The sequence below is a fragment of the Rutilus rutilus genome (genome assembly GCF_951802725.1).
Source record: "Rutilus rutilus genome assembly, chromosome: 10".
Classification (NCBI taxonomy): Eukaryota; Metazoa; Chordata; class Actinopteri; order Cypriniformes; family Leuciscidae; genus Rutilus; species Rutilus rutilus.
In genome coordinates this window covers 11,951,878-11,977,346 of record NC_140215.1, presented here as the reverse complement: position 1 = coordinate 11,977,346, position 25,469 = coordinate 11,951,878, and the positions used below count along the sequence as shown (strand labels likewise).

The window sequence follows — 25,469 nt, the reverse complement described above, 5'->3', positions numbered from 1 at the left end:
GAAATGACACAGATTAGGTATGGAAAACATGATTAGTGTGTTATTCCTGTTTCAATTAAGACTTTAATGAAATTTGAAAATTCAACAGCTGATTTTTCCACTTACCAAATGCAAAGCGGTGCGGTCACACTAGACTTCAAGCATGCAAAATCAAGTCAGACACCACATATATGGCCAACAGGACATGATGGCATGCTCTATGGCTTCGGTTTGCAATAACTTAAATAGTATAACTAAATATAATAAATATATAATAAATAATATATACACTATTAATGTAATAATAATATATACACGCAATTTTAAAAGAAATTAATCATTTTATTCAGCAAGAATGCATTAAATCAGTCGCGCCAGAAAGAAAGCCATCCACAACAACAAAGCAACCGGAAATTTCATGTGACCCCAACAGAGAAAGTTGAGCAGAGCTGAACTTTATGCAAAAATGAAGCGAAACTATACAGCGACTGTCAACGGGAGTGCAGATAGTGATCCACCACCTGATACAGTTAGTGTGACCTTAAAGAGGAATAAAAAAAAGATGGTATATTTGATTTAACCATTACTGAATATAAGCCGTACTAGCAGCAGTTCCACTACTCAGCACACAGCGCTTCTCAGGCCTACTGTATTTAGACGTGGCGTATAACAGAAGAAACCCTTGTATTACTAGTCTGAAGCACCGGGGGGGGGGGGGGGGGGGGGGGCATGGCCCAGCATTTAACCCCAGCATGGCTCAGCATTTAACCCCAGCATGGCTCTCTTACTGGAAAAGAGGTCAAGATTTTTTGTTTGCTCTTCTGGTATTTTCAGCAAGATTAGGCAGCTTAATATGACTAGTTTCAAAACAGATGATAATTTGGAGAATACATTAGTCAGAATGACTCTGTAGAACTACCCACGCAGACAAACAGACCAACACAAATGGATCACTAAGGTACTGGTGCGTAAAAAATTATATTTTTAAAATTAAACATTAACTGTTTAAATTTTAAATTAATAACCATTAAATTTCAATGAGCTATTTAGAATAAAAAAAAAACACCCTAAATATTATCATTGACCCAAAGCACCACCAAACGAATGTGTTGTAGTGCAATTATGTTTGCTAGCTAAAGATGTTATTAAATATTTTTAACCTCAAAATAATTTGGATGCAACAACACTGGCACAAAACATGTATAATATTTCTTCCAGTAGAATAATGTGTGATTGTCAGTAAATGTGAAGAAATGAGTCTTTCTAAAATAATTTACTCATCTAATTTATGGATGGATGGATGGATGGATGGATGAATGAATGGATGACAGACAGACAGGTAGGTAGACCGATATTACAGAAGAAGGACAGACAGACAGACAGACAGACAGGTAGAACGATATAACCAAAGAAGGACAGACATACCGACAGACAGACAGACAGACAAACAGATAGATAGATACTTATGATTTTTAGAGGACATCCCAGACCCCATCTCAGGCGGGCTGTATCAACGTGTGAGCGTGATATGAAATATAATATACACCGTTATCTTAGAGGCATAATTACCCTCTCTGAGCAGTTCGCAATATGAGTGACCCCGGCCATATGGAAAACACAAACTCATCTTCAACACTTTATTGACACAGTGATGCGGGGTGTATGCTCAAGCGCAATATCTCCAGCTGAAAACACCTGCCCAGCAACAGCAGCACAGACCATGGAAACACTCGGCAGTCTGGGATGTGTCCTCAGCTTATTATAGAGTAATAAGTGAGAAATTGTGGTATTTATAGTTGATGGAGCTTCTTCTCTAGTCCTTTCTTTTTTTTTTTAACGGGACCCACCATTGAGACTGTTGAAGAAGATGTTGCTCACTCTTTCCTCATAATCTTGAGGATTTATTATAATCCTCAACTCATCACAAGTGGCTGTGTGCATAAACTACTGTCTCTGTCCTGATTCTGCTCTTACTGGTTCCATCAAAATCTTTACGGTGCTGTTTTTTGAGCTGTGAGTTAACTAAGTAGAAAATGGGAGAGACCAAACAAACAAAGCATGGTGTGCCGCCAATCAAACCGTATGATCAAACAGGATCTGTGTAAGGCTGCATCTTTGCAAGAAATGCAGGGATTTGGTGCCCCAGAAAATCGTAATGAAGTCCCAAGGTTGTCAAGAGAATACAGTTAACAGCTGCCGCTTTTGTTATGATCCAACAAATCTGAGAAGCATATGAATATTCAGTTAAGACACAATTCAAGACATATACAAGACACAATTAAGTGGTGTTAAATTGCCATTATGTGCTAAAATTCCTGAGAAAACAAACAGTTAGAACCCAAGTATAAAACCCAAATTAAAGCACATACAGGTATTTCAAGAACAACATTACTATATAAAAAGATGAAACCTCACAAGTTTCAGTGAATCAGGACGAGCAAAAGTTAAAGAGATGTGATCCATTTCAACTTACATTAGATGTACTATATATTAGATGTATAGTAACATAGGTACATTTTAGTTTAGTTTATGACCAAGTGTAAAGACGGAATGAATTGACATGAAATGCAGCATTTCACGAAAAAAAGTTACATTTTATAATATTTCTTACACAAAGAATGAACAAAACATCAATGTAGGTTACAATAGATTTAATTTTTTTATATTATACTACATTTAATATTCATCTAGAACAAAGTTGAAAGAGAAACGATGAGCCATAAGAAATGAGATCAAATATAAGAGAACAGAAGCAAACGATATGGATAGTAACAGTGAAGAGCAAAAATAAAGGAACTAATCAAAGCACACACATTAAGCAAAAACGCATAGCGATAAATGAAATGAGATTGGAGGACTATGGTAAAAAAAAAAATTACTAATAAAAAATATATATTTTAATATTGGAGGGATCAGAAAATGCCTCTAACAAGATTTACACATAATGTAAATTCATCAGGCTACTGTACATCAGGTTCTAAATCTGCCATACATACTGTTGAAATAGGTAAGAGGCCTAAAATCTGTTTACCATGTAAACTGTGTATTGGGACTTGGTTAAACCGCATAGGAAACCACACTAAGAGGTCAAAAGTACAATAATGGGGATGGGGAAGACAAATGTCCTCATGTTATTGCATCACTACACCCGTCACCTCCATGGCAATAATGTTCTCTCAAATGACACTCTGTTGAAGACTAGCTATTCGCTATTATTGTCACACCTGCGTAAGTGTCTCTTATCGTGTTAAAGAACTACTTGACAAAGTAATACACCATACTGTTCCTGCCCTCCATGTGGGACTCGTGACGTTAAGCCATCAGTGTAACAGATTGTCTATTTAACCCCATATGTAACCCAGTGTTGCGCTGAATAACTGAAGAGACTCGGAACCTTAAATAGACTTTGAAGCTGTAAATGGATGCTTGGCTTGCAAGTTGCGTGTACGATTTTGGGCCAGCGTTCAGGACAAATGGTCAATCCATCAGGCTAATAGAGAGAGAGGAGAGTGAAGGAGAGACGGGTTGCGGGTCTCTGACGGCGATCCGGAACGCTGATGCACAGCAGCGTTTGACGCGAAAGGCCACATTCATCCATCTTTCCTCCACATAGGGTGAGGAAAAAAAGGAGCTTTCTACATAATCTTCTGTCATGAGGATTCAGAGTACCAGTATACAGGCACTAAATTAAACTGATGTATGCAAAACCTGTAACCCACATCACATAATCAGATTGCATTATAGTTCTATTTAAAGATTACTGTAGTTACTCAGTTAAAGCTGTAGGACAGCTTTCTTTTCTACATCATTAACATCATCAATAAATTTTCCTGAAACACCTTCTTGTCTTCTGCCCCCTTGTGGATTATACATGCCCTGTCCGCCACCGTGTATTTGTGCTTGGAAATCTTTGCCAATTACGATAAAGCAATGACAAACACAACTTTAACTTATTAGAATACCTATTATGAATACTTAGTGGATTCAGGCACCTTAGGCTTAGTTAAAGTCCCCCTGTAGTCAATCATTTTATCCTTTAAAACTCACCTTTGATCACCAAAATGACATATTTAAAGTTTTTTTCTTAAAAATAGCTTGAATGTAACTCTACACCCTTGCCTCCTTTAGTATACGCGGTTCTATGAATATGCAAATTAGCTCCGCCTCCACTCACTCACACCAGCTCAGAGATCCACTCGTTGGCGATCACACATTGATGTGATTGGTTACAAGGTAGTTTGTGAGTTTTTGAGACTGTCTTCAGTTCACTGCAGTTTTAAGGAGAAACTACTATGAATTTGCACATGGATTATTAAAGCATATTAAAAACACCACATATACATTATAAACAACATTAAAAGCTTGATTTTCACCACATGGGGACTTTAATATTTCATAAATAATTTATATATTATATATTAAGTGCTGAAAATGTGTGTATCAAATAGATATTAATATTCTATTATTTATTTCAGTCATGACTGTAATTAAATTTATGGTGTTTAAATTAAATTAATTAAAAAACTAAATTATAACTTTGTCACATACCAAAACAACTATTATCATTATAACTATTATTACATATTTTTATTATAATATAATTTCTGATGACAAAGACAACAACAACAACAACAACAACAACAACAACAACAACAATTAATAATATTATTGTTCATTATTATTATTATCATTATTATATTAATATATTGATTATACAGTAAAACTAAATAATAATAATAATATGATGAATAATTAGTATTAATATATACTATTTATAAAAATGAAATAATGGCAATAACAACAATACTACTACTTGTTGTCATCATAAGTTGGGAAAACCCTACATTGTGGGGATGAAATGTCCCTACAATGATAGTAAAACTTTTTTTTAGTAGTAGGGTTCGGTTTGGGAAGAGACTATACAATTTGTTCGGTATAAACTCCTTATGTCTATGGACAAACATACTTATGTTTTATGTCCTCATAAAACATGAAAACACAGTGTGTGTGTGTTTCTAGGTTCAAGAGGCTTTACAGGATTAAGGATTACACCGTATTGGAGATATGTGAATATATATGTGCATCACATGTTCATAGTCTTTAATGCATCTGACTGAAGCTACTGCACACAGAAGAAAATGTCCTTTGGCTGCTCTGCAGATTACGAATAACAAATGAGTATCAAAACTGGAAGAGAGACAGCATCAGACCCAGCAACCGCACTGAGATACCGTGACAGTTTCATTCCTCTGTTTTATTAACCATTCCAGCCGCCCTCCCTGAGACGGATATTAGCAGTAAAACCTACGTTATCTCCGGTACGACACCTCCTCTTTTATTTACCATCTCTCAGCCCGCAGTGTCTCAGGGGACGAGGCTGAGCGGAGGGCCAAGTCTGCACTGAATCATGAGGCAGACAGGCAGATCTCACTTCTGACAACTGTATCAACCCTTCAGTCGCCCCGAAGCTCCCGGAACAAAGCAGGAGTGAGTCACTGAGAGCTTCGTTACCTCCTCACACCATCAGGTGCAGCTTTCTGAAAGAAAAGCCATTTATAAAACAGCCCATGAGAAATCAAATTGCACTCCGAACCTCTCCGGAACAGGTGTGGTGGTTTAATCAAGGGGGCGGGAGCAGGAGAAGTCGGAAGTCATGGATCAAATGGATCCAGTATTCCAGATGCAGGAAAGACTAGCATAATGCAGCATTGGCAACAAACCATGTGTCAGCGAAAGTGAGGAGTGCGAAAGAAGTCTGTTCAAAATGGCCCCCAAAAAATGCTAACTCGATAGACGTCTACCAATATGTTGGTAGTAATCGCTGCCAATAGCTGCTAGAGAAAAGAAAGGGACACGCTATCATTACATAGAGTCATGGTACAATAAATAAATTACTTTATGCAACCTTTTTTTATTGGACTGCTAAACTTTCACCCGTTTCATCTACACATAGGATCATAAAAAAAAAAAAAATCTGAAATGTTTTTGAAAGTCTCTTACGCTCACCAAGGCCGCATTTATTTGATCAAATAAACAGTAATATTGTGAAATATTATTACATTTAAAATAACTGTTTTCTATTTTAATATTTTAAAATGTAATTGGTAATACTTTACAATTAGGTTCATTTGCTCAAACAGTAGAGTGTTGGGGCTTGCAACGCTAAGGTCATGGGTTCGATTCCCAGGGAAAGCAAGAACTGATATGAATGTAAATGTGTACCTTGAAATGCAATGTAAGTCGCTTTGGAAAGCGTCTGCCAAATGCATAAATGTAAATGTAGTTAACTATACTCAAAATCTATTGCTCATTGTTAGTTCATGTTAGTTAACACATTAGTGTTATCATGTCATTTACTGTATTCCTGTGATGGCAAAGCCATGATTCTTTTTTTTTTTGTCTTTTTTTTCAGGATTCTTTGATGAATAGACTGATAAAAAAACAGGATTTATTTGAAATAGAAATCGTTGTAACAACCCATTTAACCAATTTAAAATAATTTCATGGTTAAAGCCATTGGTGTAAATATTGTAATAAAGTACTATATAAAAGTTTTCCCTCAAAAAGTTAAACCAATTTTTTTTTTTACTTTTGAAAGCTCTCACCATTTGCTTTGCTCAATTCCGTGCAAGCCTATTGCTAAAGAACGAATTGAAAACATGTACGGTCCGAGTATGGCATTGTATTGCAATGATGTTTGCCTCCTTCAAATATGACAGGTACGTAGACACAGTCACACTAACGCAAACACGCACACTCTGTGGTTCTGCCACAACATTCTCCAAGCGTTGCACAAACATGTAGGTAAGCTACACAAATAAGCCAGCTGTGACAGAACATTAATACAAGGCCTGGCAGGGGAATATAAAGCACCACGAGAGAGTAATGTTGATAAGACCTCATGTTTATGGCATAATTACACCCCATAGTGTCCCTGGTTAATAATTATGAGCTGCAAAACCAACTATTCTCACCAATGTGTAATTAATAATGACAACAGACTCATTCCCCGTGGCAACCCATGTCCCTCTTCATCACTCTGAATTATGTGTCACGGCCTGTGGGAGATTGTTTATGGAAAGCAAAAATCTAAAACATACATGAATCAAATAGGAGGAACAGCGAGGGAAAATGAGCAAACTGTGAACGAACAAGAAGCGAGACCAAAAGAAAGAGGTATTGTTTTTAAAAAGCCCAGAAATCACGGAGATGGAAATCAAGCCTTCTCTGTGACAGGCAAGCCATGGTTTCTCTAAAATGCAGAGCATGTGCTCAATAATTGATCAAGTTTCAGATGTTCACCTTATCTAAAGATTGTACCCAGTTTGCACAAACGTATGTATTTTTAATGCAACCCAAATACAAACCTCTTGTGATAGCCCACAACACATCATGTTTAATATACGGCACTTCCCAAGGCATTTAACAGCACAGGCGTCAATTATTCATGCTAACTCCCTACTTCGAGATCTCCATGTGCACTTCTGAGCATCTCTGAATCAGTGACATTCATACTTCCGAACAGAAGCATCACCTTATTACAATCCAGACACTTACAACGAATAAGCAATTGGCAACTCAAACTACAGTCTCTTTAAAGGCCAGCAGTTACTTGCTGAAATCCGAACCGTTAACCTGTGCTGGCCTTCCAAGTCTATATAATCTACCCAAAACGCATTGATCTCTGCTGGGATGGGATGTGCACTGCCAGTATTGAGAAATGGGATAGAATAAATGAAAAGAGGTTTAATAATAACTGAATCGATTCTGAATTTAATGAAAATGTGCCTTATCAGCAGTGCCATGCTAAGTCTGGGCTGCTACAATAAGCCCAGGGTTCCCCGTGGCTGTAAAGTACAGCATGCTAACGAATAGCTGCACCAGGGCTGGTCATCTTAAAGGTGCACTCATTCATTATTTTTGCTAATTAAAAAAAGTTTCATACTGAAAGACATTAATAGAACTATTCAGGTGCTGAATAGCAATCAGAAATATGAATAAAATGAAATCCCATGAGATGAAGACTCGAGTTGTATCAGACTTCTAGAAATAGCTGTTTTATTCTCGTGGGTGCTGTCGTGTTGTCATCACATTCCCAGCCATTTCATGCAATCGACAGAGTTACTACTACTACTATTACAACTACTAATAACAACTCTTTGTAAAACAAACTTATTTATAATCGTATGTAAACTACTAAAAAAACTAAACATTAATTATGTAAAGTTATAAAAGAACTGTTGTCTGGCAAAATGGATGTATTAATAGAACTACTTGTTCTTAGTGCACTAAATGAATAAACAAATAAAAATAAAAAAATTCGTACAAAAGTGTGACTGGCTGCTGTATCGCATTGTGAATAATGCAATATAATAGCTGTGACTGTTATTATTGTATGTAATGTATAATGTAATGTAATTTAATTATGAATGATTTATTAATTACAAAGCCCCACACATGACACAGGACAAAAATATACTGTGCATATCGTGGCAACAAATTAAGAATTATTGTGGCCATGACTTATTAATTGGCCACATTGAACTAATTCTCTCATTTTGATTTAACTAAAACAAGGGAACAAATTATTACAATGTGGCCACAATTTAGTAAAACGAGGGAACAAATTATTATATCGGGAGCAAAATTTAATTAAAACAAGGAAACCAATTAAAAAATCTGACCCATTAGTAAGTCGTGGAAACTAATTGTTAATTTGTGGCCATGATTGTTAATTTTTTTTCACCGCATGCTATGTGCAGAGCTCCATAATTAATTTATTAATATAATATTTTTTATGTTTTATGTAATTTAATTTAATAATTTCTAAAAAAATAATTACTACAATAATAATAGAGCAAAAACACACAACAGTCACAGCTTTACTGCAAAATTCTTCCAGGGAAAGAGTTTGTGTTACTGTAGACCGGTCATAACGCAATGCAGTAGCCAGTCATACTAGCACCAACAACACAAATATTTGTCAAGACTAAATGTCCATTGTAAGAATATGTGTAGTAGCCTATGATTAAGAAAAAAAAAAATATATATATATATACAAGCAGCTTTGGTGTAAAGCAGCAGGAAATAGGACATCTTACATCCAGGCCAACCGGTGTCAGTATAAAACCAAAATACTATTGGGTCACTTGCTAAGACTGCAGAAATGCATCAACAACAAAGTTAGATAAGCTAAAGTGTAACTGTACTGATTTTGTATGTGAGCCGTGAGGACATGATTTATGGGTTCGAGCTAAGCAACATGGTTATAGATTTGGTATGAGTCACAGTAGTTGCCGTGAGGCATAGCAGTCACACTGCCTCTGAAACGCACTGCGGTTGAACAGCTGCTGCTACAGGGTACAAAACGAAAGTGAGAGTAAACAGTGGGGGAAAAAGAATGGAAGTGTAAAACTTCCTCCGAAGACACTTGTCAAACGGGCTGTCAGCTTTACAAACAGTGAGGACTTGTAAGTGTTGTATTTTTAGTCCTTTGTGCACGTGGCAGCTAAATGTAATTCTGCTGAGAAAAAAAAATCTTTACAAAGAATGAGAAACATCTGAACCACAATGTACATTTTCTCCTTGCCATCACCTACAACTAAGGACTCACCTGATCCATCAAGATTCGAGACCAAAGAAGTTTTTTTTTGTTTGTTTTTTTCAGGAGCAGTTTCCAGACTAAAGGTCGGTTCACACCAAAACCGATAACTATAAAAATAACTGTAGTGAAAACTATAATGGCGTCCACAGCAACAGATGATAACTTTCTGTTTATTATAAGCTCAATGCAGTTATGTAAGCTGTTGTTTTGAGGGATAGCTCACCCAAAAATTAAAATTTTGTCATACAGGTTTGGAAGTAAGTTGAGTAAATTAGTAGTAATTAGTATGAGTTTCTTTCTTCTGTGGAACACAAAATAAGATATTTTGAAGAATGTTGGTAATCAAACATTTTTTCAATCAAACATAATTTTTTCCTATGGAAGTCAATGGCTACTGTCAACTTGGTTTGATTACCAACATTCTTCAAAATATCTTCTTTTGTGTTCCACAGAAGAAAGAAACTCATACAGGTTTGGAACAACTTGAGGATGAGTAAGTGATGACAAAAATGTTCATTTTTGGGTGAACTATCCCTTTAACACTTATAAGGCACTGGTGATTCAGAGGATAGGAAGTCATTAAAAAGGAACGCTGACAGTTGTCCCTGTCCCTTTAAATATTACATTAAAATGTGGTTAATTTACAAATGCTCACATTACTGACTGGAATGATGTTTCTTTTTATCTACAAAGCAATGTCTGTCTAAGCATTACCTCACAATCTCTTGGAGATCTTTTCACCCCACAGGGGTTTATGCAAATGAAGGGTGCTGATTACAATACACAAAAGCATTGCAAATTTACCTCCTGCGCTTTCTATGGATTAAAGGAATAATTTCACCAAAGCAATGTTAAATTTCGGGAGGAATTTTTTTTTTTTTTTCCTCTATGGAAATTCTAGCCACAGAGTGCTTCAAAATATCAAGTGCTTTTGAAGGCAACAGTGTCAGATCCACAGCAGTAATTCCTCTGCTGTTCTAACATACCTTTGAATCCTTATTTTCGGTATAATGTTCTAGCTTCCTGCCTTCTCTCGCTCTCTCTTTCCATTAGGTCTTGAATTATTGGCTGAATAATAGATCCCACTGCATATAAGGCAACTAAAAAAAGGGTAAGAAGGTGAACGCAACCCTTGCACTGCCCCCGCCACATCTTAATCTGGCCAGTTGCACTCTATAACCTCATCACACTGCTCAGCCTTCCCACACTTTCAGAATTGCAGGTTTACTTGCACTGTTATCGAGTAGTAATTGAAGGGTTTGACCCTGTGGTGAAGGAGACTGTGTAACTTTGTAGTGACAGTTTCTGGGCACTCGTTTATTATGGCTCCATTCAAACAGGAGTTTCCAGGCACTGAACTCTGAATGGCCAAGAAATGAACATTTACGGCATTAATAAAAAACTGTATCAGTTGTAGGGTGCGTTTACTTAATGGAATGTGCCGGGTCCAATATAAGGTCAACTTTATGGACAACTTTTGTTGCACAATGTCGATAACCACGGAAAATCATTTACGGATAGATTGGGACTGTGCAGTAATTACATTGGAAACATATAACCAGAGGTTCAGTCACCTAGAAAGGTAGTCCCACTTCAAAAACATTACTTAGACCACTTGAAATATCTAAACTATTTTATTTATTTATTTTTACTGAATAATTCATGCAAGTGCTTTAAAACCTCTGGAACAAGACACAAGTCAAAATTATTTTCTGTGGTATAGACATTATGCCACAAATGCTGTCAGTAGAGTCGGAATACTACTGAAAAACATATTTTTTAAATTAAAATATGTTTTCATATATTTAAAAATAAACTAAGAATAAATTAATATACTATTTTTTCTCCATTTTATTTATCCAAAGCCAGCAATTCTAAAATGCCATTTCAATGATCCTAAATCAAATAAAATGACAGTAATGGAACACACTCCTCACTGGTTCTGCTCAAACCGTGTTTCATAATGTCAGAGATTTTATGAGGCCTCTCTGAGAGCAGCCATGGGAAGTATTTGTCGTAACATGTGCCTATCTATCTGAAAGTCCTGTGCCAGTGATTGGCTGCACGGCCACATGCTCGACTGCATCGGCAGTGCCAGTGTCAGGCTCGGTTGGTTGAGAGGACACTAAGAGGTTTAGTTGTCTGTGTGCTTGACTGGACCCTCTGTGAAGTTTGACTATAAAGAAGGATAAACTTGTTATCTGTCCAGCAGTGTGGCAGTGCACTGAGGAGGCACACAAGGATGAGTCTCAGAAAAAAAATATATAACTGGTTATGGCAGCACATCTGAAGAAATTCCCGATGAGAATTTCAAAACAGTGATGGCAGACTTGCTGTGACATGTCTTGAATTTTTAAAAAAAATGTAAAGCCTGGCTTATCCTGTTGGCTGCTAACTTCTTTACACATGATGTTCAAGTCAAGACACAAAAACACTTGTGACCTTTTTCTTTAAGTCATCTGAGGTTTCCATAAATAATGTGCTTCCAAAATCCAAATACTTTTCCATAAGAAAGAACGAACTCACAAATGAGTGCTCTTTAATATCTCAGTTGTTTCTCCTAAACAGTTAAGACATTTAATTGATCAAATAAAATAATCTTGAGTTTGTCTAATGAAATAAAAGTGTTTACACTTCAGTTTGTCTAATAAAAGAAAAGAAAAAAAGAAATTATAACATAAGAAATATTTTTGTCTCCTGTGAAACAGAAGTAGAAAAATAAATTCACGTCTCTAGTTTCAGAAGAGATCTCAAACAATGTCTCACATGGACAAATCCATATGAACAAACTGCTCTCAAGGGCCACTGCTTAACCCTCCTAGACACACACAGACATTTATACTGAAGTAAAAGGAAAGACCTTGATTGTACTGTATAAGGAAAGAGAAGCATGGTTAAAGTTAAGAAATTATTTGGGCTGGGCTATCCTCAATAACTTAATAGCAATATATTCATATTGAATGTCAACAAAGAAATATTAAGAGAAACAGAGAGATGAACGTAAACAAGAAAAACACTACAAAGAAAAAACTAACTCATCTTCAGAAACAACACATAATGCTCAAACCTTAGTTTAGTCTCCCATAGTTTTATAAAATTTAAAATCAATCACCACTCTTGATTTAACCAGCATTGAAAAAACCTCAATGATACTTTGGCAAGGCTTTTGCTCTATTTTCTTTTTCCTACTAGTATATATTGCCAGTTTCCCTTTGAAAACAAAAGGGACTAACTTCTGGATTTAAAACAGAAATAAAATAGTTTACAGCAATGATACCATGAAGGATTCTCCACTGTAAATCCCCTGCCCTCTTTGATAATGGCGGCTTATATAGAGATCTCCACTCAGGTTTTTCATTTCCATTTAGCCCAAAAAAAGATCGCCATGGTGTATCAACCTTTCTTTCAAAATATGTCTTATTAAAAGCCATAACACAAGCTCTATACTACAAATTACCTTAAGTTGACAATAAATTCAACCACAAAGATTGCCAATTCTTAAAAAAAAAAAAAAAACTGTACACCCATCAAGATTAGGTAAAACCTCTAGACAGGGAAAAAGGTTCTGAGCATTGGGAGTGTATGAGTTGTAATATTTTAACATTTGATTCTCTTCATCTGTGAGAGCTTATCTCAGTTTAAACAAAAACAAAGAAACAAGACAAACAGATCTGATACCCAAATGTTGGGATGCCATCTCTGCGTTCTCCAAATTTGAGCCAGCCAAAGTCAACATCTGTCCTAAAGTGACAGCCCTGGATTTTTGGAGAGCAGAACTGAACCCATGTATATTACAATTGTTCTTTATATCCAGACGTGCTCCAAATATCAAAGGTTCCTCTAACAGCCAATGAAGAGAGTATGAGCTTTCAGTCTTTTGAATATGAAACAAACTCCACACTTTAAAAAGTCTTTGAAAAGTCCATTTTTAAAGGGTTCATCAAAAAAAAGATGTTTATCCAACCCAAACCCCCCAAAGTTTTGCAATATGGCACAGGCAGCAGCCCTCCAACTCACATCAGATGCTCCATCAAAAAATCTCTGTAGAAACTGCAACTGAAAAGCAGCGGTTCTGCTTTGTAAATTCATGAGTCCTTGTCCTCCTTCTTCCTTGGGCAGGTATAAAACATCGTTGTACCCAGTGTAATTTGTCCCAGAAAAAGTCCACAAGGACAGCTTGAATTTTCACTAGAAGTTGCTTTGGAGGCTCCACACAAGCCAACCTGTGCCACAGAGAGGAGGCAACCAGATTGTTTACAACAAGAGTACATCCTCTATAAGACATATTTGGAATCAACCATTTCCATTTTTCCAGACACCTCTTAATGTTTTCACACACCCCTTCCCAATTTTTCTGTTGAGTTACATCATCACCCAAAAAAACACCTAAATATTTAATCCATCTTTTACCCCAAACTAACACATCAGGAAGGTTTGGTTTTCCATCAACCCACTGACCAACCAACAGTGTCTCACATTTTGTCCAATTGACTTTAGCAGAGGATAACAACATAAAATCTTTAATTAATTTAAGTAAAGTTTGTACATCATTTTTTCCACTAATTAAAACCATCATCAGCATAAGCTGACAAAACAATGTTATTTTTACAATTGGGTAAACATAAGCCACACACCTTTTGTCTTATTTGTTGTAACAATGGTTCAATGGCCAAAGAATATAGCATCCCAGATAAAGAGCATCCTTGTCTTATACCTCTTTGAACCTGGAAAGGAAAGCATAAGCCGCCATTTATCTTCAGTACACTCTCAACTTTACTATAGAGTACTTTGACCTTGTCTATAAAATCTTGACTAAAACCAAAAGCTCTCAAAGTCCCCCACAAAAAGGAATGTTCGACTCGGTCAAAGGCTTTTTCTTGATCCAAAGAAATCAAGCCAACGTCTAACTTTAACAATTTTGAAACTTCTAATGCATCATGAATTAGTGAAATGTTATCAAACATTGATCTACCACGAACACAATATGTCTGGTCCGGATGGATGACCTCGTCCAACACTCCAGCCAGTCTGTTAGCTAAGGCCTTGGAGAGCAGTTTGTAATCGCTGCACAGAAGTGAGACGGGGCGCCAGCTCTTTATTTCAGTGAGATCCCCTTTTTTCGGTATGAGGGTGATTATCGCTCTACGACAACTCAGCGGCATCATACCTTCAGACAAGCTGTCATTCAGTGCCTGTAATATATCCACTCCCAGCTCCATCCAGAATGATTTGTAAAAATCAACTGGAAGACCATCAACTCCTGGAGCCCTCCCAGACTCCATGCCTTGAAGGGCCTTATGCAGCTCTCCCAAGCTCAACGCACCTGAAAGGGCTGCATTACCCTCTTCAGAGATCTGGGGTAAGGAAGTGAAAAAGACATTTCCTTCATTACTCCCCGACTCAGACTCACTTCTGTATAGATTCTGATAAAAACCAACTGCTCTCCTTCGGATATCAACAGGTTCTACTAACAACCCCCCATTCTCAGAGCACAAAGCTTGAATTAAACGTCTTTGCCCATTCTTTTTCTCAAGGCTGAAAAAGTATTTGGACGGCGCATCCATTTGGGCTATACTCTGAAATCTTGACCGGACCAGTGCCCCTTGTATTCTATACCCCAGCAGATCATAACCAAGCCTTTTTCCTTAATCCAATTTCTAAATATTGATTATCTCCAGTGGATTCCGCTAACTGTTGACATTCATTTATTTCAGTTTCTAAATTCTCCAAAGATCTTCTTATCTCTCTAGTAACATTGTGAGTGTACACTGAAAAAAATGATTCATTGACTAGTTGAATTTACTAAAAGAAATTATGTTAATTGGATCCACATAATTGATTTTAGCTACATTTAAACAAATGCATTACGTTGAACTAAGTTCAGCTTAATGCATTTGTTTAAATGTAGCTAAAATCAATTGCGTGGAGCCACTTACGATAATTTTTTTTAGTAAATTCAATGATTTCAGTAAATTCATTGAATTTTCTAAATGTTTTTATCGTAAGTGGTTCCACGCAATTTATTTTAGCTACATTTAAACAAATGCATCAAGTTGAACTTAGTTCAACATTATGTGGAACCAATTAACATAATTTTTTTTAGTAAATTCTACTAAGTCAATAAATCATTTTTTTCAATGTACTGCTGACAGAACTGTCTAATTTGAACCTTGCCAAAGTCCCACCATTGTTGTACTGATTGAAATTCGTGCTTTGTATTTCTGTATTCCTCCCAAAAAAAATTAAAAGAGCCCCTAAAAAACTTGTCACACAACAGAGAAATATAAAAATGCCATTAAGAACTTCTAGGTTTGAGAGAGCTTAAAATAAAACAGCATTGCACCATTCCATGATCTGAGAAGCCTATAGGAATAATTGAACATTTATTAAAAATATTAAGATGATGCTTAAATCCATAAACTCTGTCCAATCTAGCAAACGACATTACGTTATCTCTTGTATGAACCCATGTGTATTGTCTCTCAGTTCCATTTAATTGCCTCCAGGTATCACATAGTTCATACTTCTTTATTATGTGGATGAGCCGTTTTGGGGAAGGCAAATGAGGTTCAATGTGGTTTCTGTCCAGTACGTGTTCAGTACAATTAAAATCACCGGCCAAAAATAAATATTCTTCAGAAGAACAGTTTTGCAAAATAGAACATAATGTGTCTAAAAAAAGCACTATTATAAAATAACACATTATTTTCGTATTAAACAAGCTCTTACTTTTAAAAGTCTGCCTTTAATGATTTCATCCACAACATATGAAATTGGACTAAAACTTTTTGCAAACAAAACAGCAACTCCAGCACATTTTTTCCATCACTGTGTGGTTCTTGTAGTAAGATAACATCTAGGTTCTTCTGTTTCATCACTTCATTCAACATGGCTCTTTTCCTAATGTCTCTGGCACCATTCACATTCAAGGTAGTACTTCACTCATGACAAAAGTAAGCAGAAAGAAGAAAAACCCTCCAACACACAACTAATCATTAAAGGTGGTATCTCTTAATTTTTTAAACATCATTATACAACTCCTTGTCTAAATTCCTCACAATCTTCTTCAAACGATACACTTCTTTATTAGTAAAACAACCTTCTGCCATTAGGCTTCTCGTTCTTTCAACAAACTGCTTGATGTGATGTCAGGGAAATATTCTTGAACACAAACACCTCTTTTGTTTTTTGCTGCCCTAAGAAACATCTTTATATCCTCACTATCGTAGCTTCGACCAGAAAAATCACTTTGAGAAAGCACTACACTGGAGTCAGACAACTCACTATCACTTTCAGTCTCCTGATCCATTTTTTTTGGAATTGACCAGGCTTTTTCCTTTTTTTGGGCACTTTGAACATATTGTTTTCCATCTCTGTAACAACACAATCCACCTCACATACACTCTGCAACAGCGGCAAAGTCATATTCTCTGCAACACCAGATGATTGTTTGCCTTCTGTGTTCCCAGAAAACAGCATCCAGCCCCTCACCGGGGGTGTCCTTCCCGGTGACCACCGACTCCGGCTCGGCCCGGCACACCCCCGGCTCCTTACAGTTCAACAAAACAGCCTCGGTTGCTTCACTTGTACCGGGAACGGAATTAACGTTATTTTCTTTATTAGCTTCGGTTTCCTTTAATTTATCCGGACAATTTCGAATTACATGTCCTGATTTGCCGAAACCGCAAACACTTTGCTTTCGCGGTTGTAACAAATATCACATAATCAAATCCCTCAACTTGAAAATTAAGTGACAATTCCAACTCGGCATCATCTTTATCTATCATATATGCGAAACGCCTAAAAGAAACAACGTGTTTCAGAGGGGATTCACTACTGATCGCAATCTTTTTGATTGGGGATACCAGTTTTCCGTAACGAGACAACGCCTGAGTTAGTATTTCATTACTAAGAAAAGGGGGAACATTGGATAAAGTAACTCTTTTTGATGGTAGTAAGAGGGGAAGCACAGTGACAAACTCATCGCTGATCCACAATTCCATGCTCAACTAATTCGTTTGCTTTTTCAATACTGTTGAGGAAAATCACCATGGCATTGTTCATCCTAGAGGCAGATACAATACATTCATGCCCCACATCTACTCCGACAGCCATGCAACATTCCTCAACACCTGCAGGGGACGCCACTTTAACCGCATGACGCAGCGTGAGTGAACCCAAAACCTGCACACTTTGGGCGGTCATGTTTCCCTGATAAAGCAGGTAGGACGAGGCCCCAAAAGGCAAACACAAGAAAAAAAGAAAAAAAAAGATTCACTCAAGTAAATCCACCCACGCTCACAACCGTCCACTCGCACCCAACACTCACGCCGGAAGCGAAGAGAGAGAGAGAGAGAGAGAGAGAGAGAGAGAGAGAGAGAGAGAGAGAGAGAGAGAGAGAGAGAGAGAGAGAGAGAGAGAGAGAGAGAGAGAGAGAGAGAGAGAGTAACAGATGGGTAATCTGCATACTCATCATCACGGCAGCCAGAGCTGAAGAAACTGTTCCCTTTCCTAAAGACAGGTTAATAAGTGCGTGCTTACTTGAGTTTGTCAATGAGTGTGAGAAATAGACAGACGTGAAAGAGGTATTGAAAAAGATATACATTGAGAGAAGGAGAAGAATACATTTTGCTCACAAAAGAGGCTAAGAACCTGACACGAATCTATGACAGCACTTGTGTGTGGTATGCGTCACTGTAATGAATGTGTAGTTGTATTGCGCTCAACTGCTTGCATTTGTTATTCAGACAGCTCTGTAGTTATAGAACAATAAGCTGGATAAACAGAGGCATGCATTACTTTCTCATTCTATTAAAGGTAATTTCAAGGCATGAACAAACTGCGCTCAAGGGCCACTGCTTAACCTTCCTAGACACACACAGACATTTATACTGAAGTAAAAGGAAAGACCTTGAGTGTACTGTATAAGGAAAGAGAAGCATGGTTAAAGCACTCATTACAATTCAGTAAAAAATTGAAGAATGAAATGGTGTGACATCATTTTGAACAAAATCAGGCCAAAATTAAGTTCGTTTTAAGTTCGTTTTGGGGAACGAACTTTACGTAAAAGTTCGCTCTGGCTGGTAAACACCTTCTTACAACCATTGGTCTGTGGTGATTGCATAATAAGTCGGTGTACTCTGAGGATCCGACTTCTTTGACATGGAAATCTTCTCTGGTTCGAGTCCGTCGAGGTCAGACATCTGCGAGTAAAAACATGAACACACTAGAGAACCGCTTTATAGAAGAAAAAGAAGTTGGAATTCTAATTTAAAGAGACTGATATTGTATAAATTGTTACATAAATAAATGTGACGTGACTTTACTGGATTGAATGGCAGAGCTTGTGCAAACATATCCACGTCTCAGATGCTTTCTTAACTGCCGTTTACTCACCACAATTTTTTTTTGTGTGAGGGCCTCACAGCGATCTGTCATGTCACATTTAAGAGCGTCAAAACTCAACAAATTTATTGTTTGAATTTCGTGATAAAATGGACAGAATTTGAAAGATGACACTTTGTTTCTTTTTAGAAGTAACAAAGCACAGAACTATTTGCGATTATAATGTTTAGGGTAGGGAAAAACTGCAGATCTGGCAACCCTGGCTTGAACTACGGCTACGGGTGAGACAACTTGAACAACTTTAACTGTTAATGCATTATAGTGCGCGCCTATATATGTGGCATATATTCCAAATACATTGAAATATATTCTGAAATATAACAAAAATATATGAAATATAAGTATGAAATATATTTATTGGGCCAATTTCAAATATTTGCATATATTCCAAAACATATCCAGAAAATATATTTCAAATACAATTCTTTTGTGTATGGGTGGGCCCTATCTTGCACCCAGCGCAATTGACTTTGTACACCGACGCATGTATCATTCCTATTTTGCACCCGCGCAAAGCGGACTTTTCCCTCCACAGATGCACGTCGGTTAACTAAGAAATACACTTGCGCTCCCCGGGGCGGTTCAGCGCAAAGAGGAGGCGTGTTCCGGCGCAAACGTTCCCTCATGCTATTTTACAGGTTTAGAAAACAATTGCGCCACTAACCGAAAAAAAAAAACAGTTTAAAGTCAGTGGCGCGTTGCGCATGTTATTCATATGCTATTTTAAGGGCGCATGCTTGGCCCTAATCAATGTAGCGTGTGCACAACGCGCATACACTTTGATTCTCTCATCTACACACAGACGCAGCAGTTATCATTTTTGCAAATCATACATTATTACGATAGATAGATAGATAGATAGATAGATAGATAGATAGATAGATAGATAGATAGATAGATAGATAGATAGACATTTTATTATAAAAGCATACATCTAGCTTACACATTTACCCAAATTATCATACGCCTGTTTAACCGAAGTTAATTTGGGTGTGTTTCTCCATCCCCAACGTCCCTGACGAGAACGTCGGTCTCCTCGGCCTTGAACCGCTCCTGTCGTGCGCCTGACAAATCCGCCGTTATAATAGGAATCCGCTTTAGAACAAGCGCGCCTGCTCTTAAAGGGAATGTGAGATGTCGCTCTGATTGGTTTATTTCACGTTACGCCCAAACCACACCTATGAATAATGAAGCTACTTCAGACCAACCCCTTTTAGATTTGCGCCAGGCTCAAGAGTCATTTATCCCGCCGGGAAAATAGCAACAGCGCCAAGACCCGCCCACAAAGTTACTTGCGCTTTGCGCTTTGACACTTGCGTTTCAGATCGTTAAAATAGGGCCCCATATGTTCAATGTGGGTTTGAATCCAGCCTGTGTCATGCCCTGATCTCTGTAATCCTTTTTTTTCCTCATCATGTATTGACATCTCTCTAATTTTTCCATCAATAAAAGGCAAAAATCAAATGACGCTATATGAGCCAGGGGCGTTTCCTTCGAGGAGGCAAGGGAGGCAGTGCCTCCTCAAAAAAATTAATGAGAAACTAGTCCATATTGCAAAAATAAAAAAGCCAAATATTACAAAATATGACATTTAAAAGTGTATAAATCTCTAGTTTTTCTAAAGTAACACTGTCCAACAGCGACAGCAGGTAAAGTTTCAGCGAGAGTCTAGGTCTCTCTTGCCTCCCCTAAGCCCACTGAGTTTTAACAGACCCCCTAAAGCGTACGCTGGGTTTGATGGGGGTAATTGAGAATGAATGGAGGAAAGTCACGTAAGAGGAGGCAATGCCTCCATCGCACTATGATTGGATATGAATGGATATGATTGGTTATGATTGGATACGATTGGTTCATGCGCTATCCGTTGTTTTGAAAATGAGTTGACTATTAAAAAGAACAGCTGAACAGAATCAGTTCACAGTTCACAAATAAAATATATTGTTTGTTACTGCCTTTAGTTATTATTTTGGAATAAATGTAAAAATGCTTAAAACACTAACTTGATGAGATTTATATTTGGGTTTAATAAATTGAACATTAATTACATTATTACTGTAAATATACAAAATAAAATTGTATTTGGTTTCTTTTTTCTTTTCGATGAAAATGTGACAACATTAAGTACAGGTAAAACTGACATGACTTGATTGATTGACATGATTAAAAAAAGAAGTCTCCTCATTTCAGAACACCACTGCATGTCACTGGTCGGAGCTGCATTAGCCACATCAGATGTCTTGCTGTGATGCAAAGGAAAGAAATTTGAACAGAGCTCCATGTTAGGGAAATAAATTTCATTGCTATCTCACAGATTTCCCGTAGCTCACCTAATTTACACGTTTGAATTGAAAGAAATCTGGAAAAATGTATAGAAAATATTACAGTAGGACAGAAATGCTGCAATACTATTACCAATGTTCATGGTTTCAACAAATTCACTGAGGGAACAAAGCAAAACAAAGCAAAAAACACAAAAAGTTATTTCCTTGGTACCATGTCCAAAAAGCATACAAATAAATTTACCATGGCACTTTTTTATATAAAATGAAACAATAATGAAAAAATAAATAAATAAATCAAACGTGAATCTGTATAAAAAAAAATTAAAAAGCCTTTTGTAAGCCTTCTGTAATGCGTGATTCTAATTTCTGAACAATCAGATTGCATTGAAGAATGCAATTCGCGTGCATTTGATACGCACTTTATTGCATGTAATACACACGCACCCGATACACGACTTATCCTACCCATGCGTATAATATGCACGTACCCTACCACTACTAAACCTACCCTAAACCTACACTGTAAAACTTTTCACTGTAAATTTACAGTAAAATACTGGCAGCTGGGTTGCCAGCCACATACTGTATTTTTACAGAACTAGTACTGTAAACAGCATTTACAGTATTGTACTGTAAAACATTGTACTGTAAATTTACAGTAAAATACTGGCAGCTGGGTTGCCAGCCACATACTGTATTTTTACAGCACTAGTACAGTAAACAGCATTTACAGTACTCCACTGTAATTACCAAATACAGTATATACCACATAATTTTACAATATTAAACTTGTCTACAGCAATAAATGGTATAGTAGTCACACTATGAAAAAGAAAACAACATTTTCTGGGTTTAAAAACATTTATTTTGGTTAAAAGCAAAGATCAGAAAATTGCCTTCTGTGAACATGTTGGCAGAATTTTTTTTAAACATAAAATGCAATTTTAACACTTAACAACAAACAGGTAACACTTAGCACTTAATTAAAGGGATAATTCACCCAAAAATTTTAATTAGCTCATGATTTACTCACCCTCAAGTCATCCTAGGTCTACATGACATTCTTCTTTCAGACGAATACAATCGGAGTTATATTAAAAAATGTCCTGGCTCTTCCAAGCTTTATAATGGCAGTGAATTGCTGTTTCTGTTTTGAAGTCCATACAAGTGCAAACGAAATTCAAAGTCTTCAAGTCCCAATTCAAAGTCTTCAAGGTTTCACAGAAGTGAGGACACCTGTAGGCTTACAGTGTTCTTTTTTTGCACAACTTGGCCAGTTTTCTTTGAAGTTACTTGTCCTTTCTTTGTTTTTGATCCACGTTCAGGATTGATGTCAGGAAATCGTCTAAAAGGCAGAAAAGAAAGGAAAAAAAAACAATGAAATATTATGGACTGATATGTTTATATATTTTGACAAAGAGAGACAGCACAAAGGATGTGTAAATAAAAACCAGATATCGGTTTTAACGACTAAACTGTTTGGATAAAACTGAACAACATGAAAAAAAATGCAATGTTGGATGTTGTGATCAATAACTGATATTTTTTCTGCCCTGGTTAAAATACATCAACTCAATGTGTCTGTTTACATGTGCACTGTCAACTAACTAAACTTTTGGAAGTGGGGTTGCCAGATTTAAAGTTTTATTCTACAACTTTTAATATCATCCCCTCATCAGGTCCCATCAGAGTATCAGTGGAAAGGCAGCCATAGACTGTTTATATAGAGCACACATTGCCAGAATCTAGCCCAAACCTTTGTGACAGAAATAATTTAACTTTAATTGCAAGCCTTGCAATGTTTATTGCATACATGACTACATGATAATGTTAAACATGACATTTACCAGACTAAAATGCATGTTTGCACCCAAAAATGAAAATTCTGTCATTATTGCTCATCCTTAAGACTTTTGTTCATCTTCGGAACACAAATTAAGATATTTTTGATGAAATCTGGGAGGTTTCTGTCCCTCCATTGACATCAATGTCATTGCAACTGTCAAAGCCCAGAAAGGTGGTAAAAACATTGGTAAATAGTACATATAACTACAGTGGTTCAACCTTAATATTATGAAGTGACGAGAATACTTTTTGTGTGCAAAATAACCCCAAAATAACGACATTGTTGAATAATCTCTTCTTTTACATGTCATTCTCCTACACTGTTTTGTGAGGATGAGTGGGCCGGAGTGTATTAAAGGATAACTCTTACCAAAATGCAACCTAGGGTCTTTTTGTTAATCTACCCGAGGCAAACCTTCGTTTAAAAGCATAATTAGGATGGAAACGCCACTTTTAAGTTTGACCGTATTTTCGTTTTCGGTCAAATTGCCTTTTGAATGGGAGTGCTTGTGGCACGACTATGATAGCATCAAAAATCGCTATTTTTAAAACACTAAGAAGGCTCGACACAACATGAAACTGTGCTCTCAGTATCACCAGAGACTCTACACATGAACTCCAGCATTGAGAACATTGTTTGTGTACACAGAGTTTACTAAAAAGAAAGATTTTGAACAACTCACAGAAACTGTGTCTGCCTACATTTTGACAGTCAAAAATAGTCGATCTAATAACTTTATTCTAGAGCTGCTGTAAAGCCAAAACAATCTATGTTACTGTAATTTCCTATTATCACTGTAAAGCTGCTTTGAAACAATCTATATTAAAAGCGCTATATAAATGAAGATGACTTGACACTGTTTACACTACGTCAACAGCGTAGGAGAATGATGTGAAAGAGTAGAGATTGTTGAATAATGTCGTTATTTTGGGTTTTTTTGTGCACAAAAAGTATTCTCGTCGCTTCATAATATTAAGGTTGCACCACTGTAGTTACATGGATTATTTAAACAATGTTTTTACTAGCTTTCTGGGCCTTGAAAGTTACAAAGATGTTTCTGTCTATGGCTGGTTCAGAAACCTCTCAGATTTCATCAAAAATATCTTCATTTGTGTTCTGAAGATGAATGAAGGTCTTACAGGTTTGGAACGACATGAGGGTGAAAAATTAATGACAGAATTTTCACTAATCCTTCAACTGAAAACAACTTGCACTGACATATCTGAAATATGTGACTGTCACTGTTTTGTCTCAAGATGCACACCAGTAATGTTTTTTTATAAAAGCTGCTTAAATACCCTAATTTTATTAAGGCCTAGACCTGTCTTAAGCTAAGCCCAGTATGGAAACCAGGGCCATATTGTTCATACCAGTAGTCAACATAATAAATACTGTCAAGACAAGTCACAATTCAGTCTAATATTTATATGAATGGCAAATATGCTAACCTCTGAACAAACTCAAGGTGCTGCCTCTTCCTGGTACTGCAAGCTGAAGTTATAGGAGGAGGCAAACAGTGCTGCCAGGCCAGTGACGAAGAGGCTGTGATCCTTTCCACACACACCTTGACCTTCCAAACGTAATGTCCAGCACTGGTTGCTTAGAGATTGACCTGTAATTGAAAAAAATAATAATAAAATGAATTAATAAATAAATAATATTAATAATTAAAATAACTATTGTGGGTTCCACTGTGGTTCGATGTAGTTGTCTATCTATTCATAGTTCTATAAATTAAAATTTTCACCTAAAAATTCAAATTGATTAGGGTTAGAACGTTAAAACGCACTGCCATATTATTTTGCTTGTTTTAAGCATCACAAAATTTTGACATATTCTTTCAGAAAACAAGACAATTTTTACTTGTCTATTAAATGCTTCTTCATGTAAGAATTTTATATATCTGGACTGGAAACAAGAAAAAAACACTAATTAAGAAAAATATATTTTGCAGTGGAGTGAGTAAATGATGGCTTTTCATTTTAGGTTTAAACTACCCCTTTAATGTTTACATACCAGGAAATAAGGTGTAGTCGGACTCTCTGGCAAGTGTAGATTGCTGGACATCAGCGTTGCAAATTCCTGAAACAATTTTTAAAAAGGACAGCACAGCCATGATCAACAGAACCAAAACATAAAAAATATTACAGATTAATGAGATTTGGTGAATAATCTCTATTTATCTGCTTGAAGGATAACACCGTCTAACTTCTCTTTGAATTGTTAGTTGTAGGACCATGGCATGGCAATCAGGAATACTACATTTGAAAACAGCATTTGATAGCATTTTTTTTTTTTTTTACCACATAGACTATAACTGTAACACTACTTAAAAGTACTTACATTTAGCACT

At 36.6% G+C, this 25,469-nt stretch overlaps 1 protein-coding gene and 1 long non-coding RNA gene across 4 annotated transcripts in view; both read right to left on the bottom strand.

Annotated features, from left to right (window-relative positions):
• The window catches only part of LOC311298625 (neural cell adhesion molecule 2), a 245,862-nt gene that overhangs the window by 81,576 nt on the left and 138,817 nt on the right, over positions 1 to 25,469 (bottom strand). The window lies entirely within an intron of this gene.
• LOC311298627 lies at positions 22,127 to 25,310 on the bottom strand. Its single transcript, XR_014628974.1, has 3 exons — positions 25,133 to 25,310; positions 24,565 to 24,728; positions 22,127 to 22,615 (listed from the first exon to the last, which is right to left on the bottom strand). It is a non-coding gene; the product is annotated as an uncharacterized lncRNA (long non-coding RNA).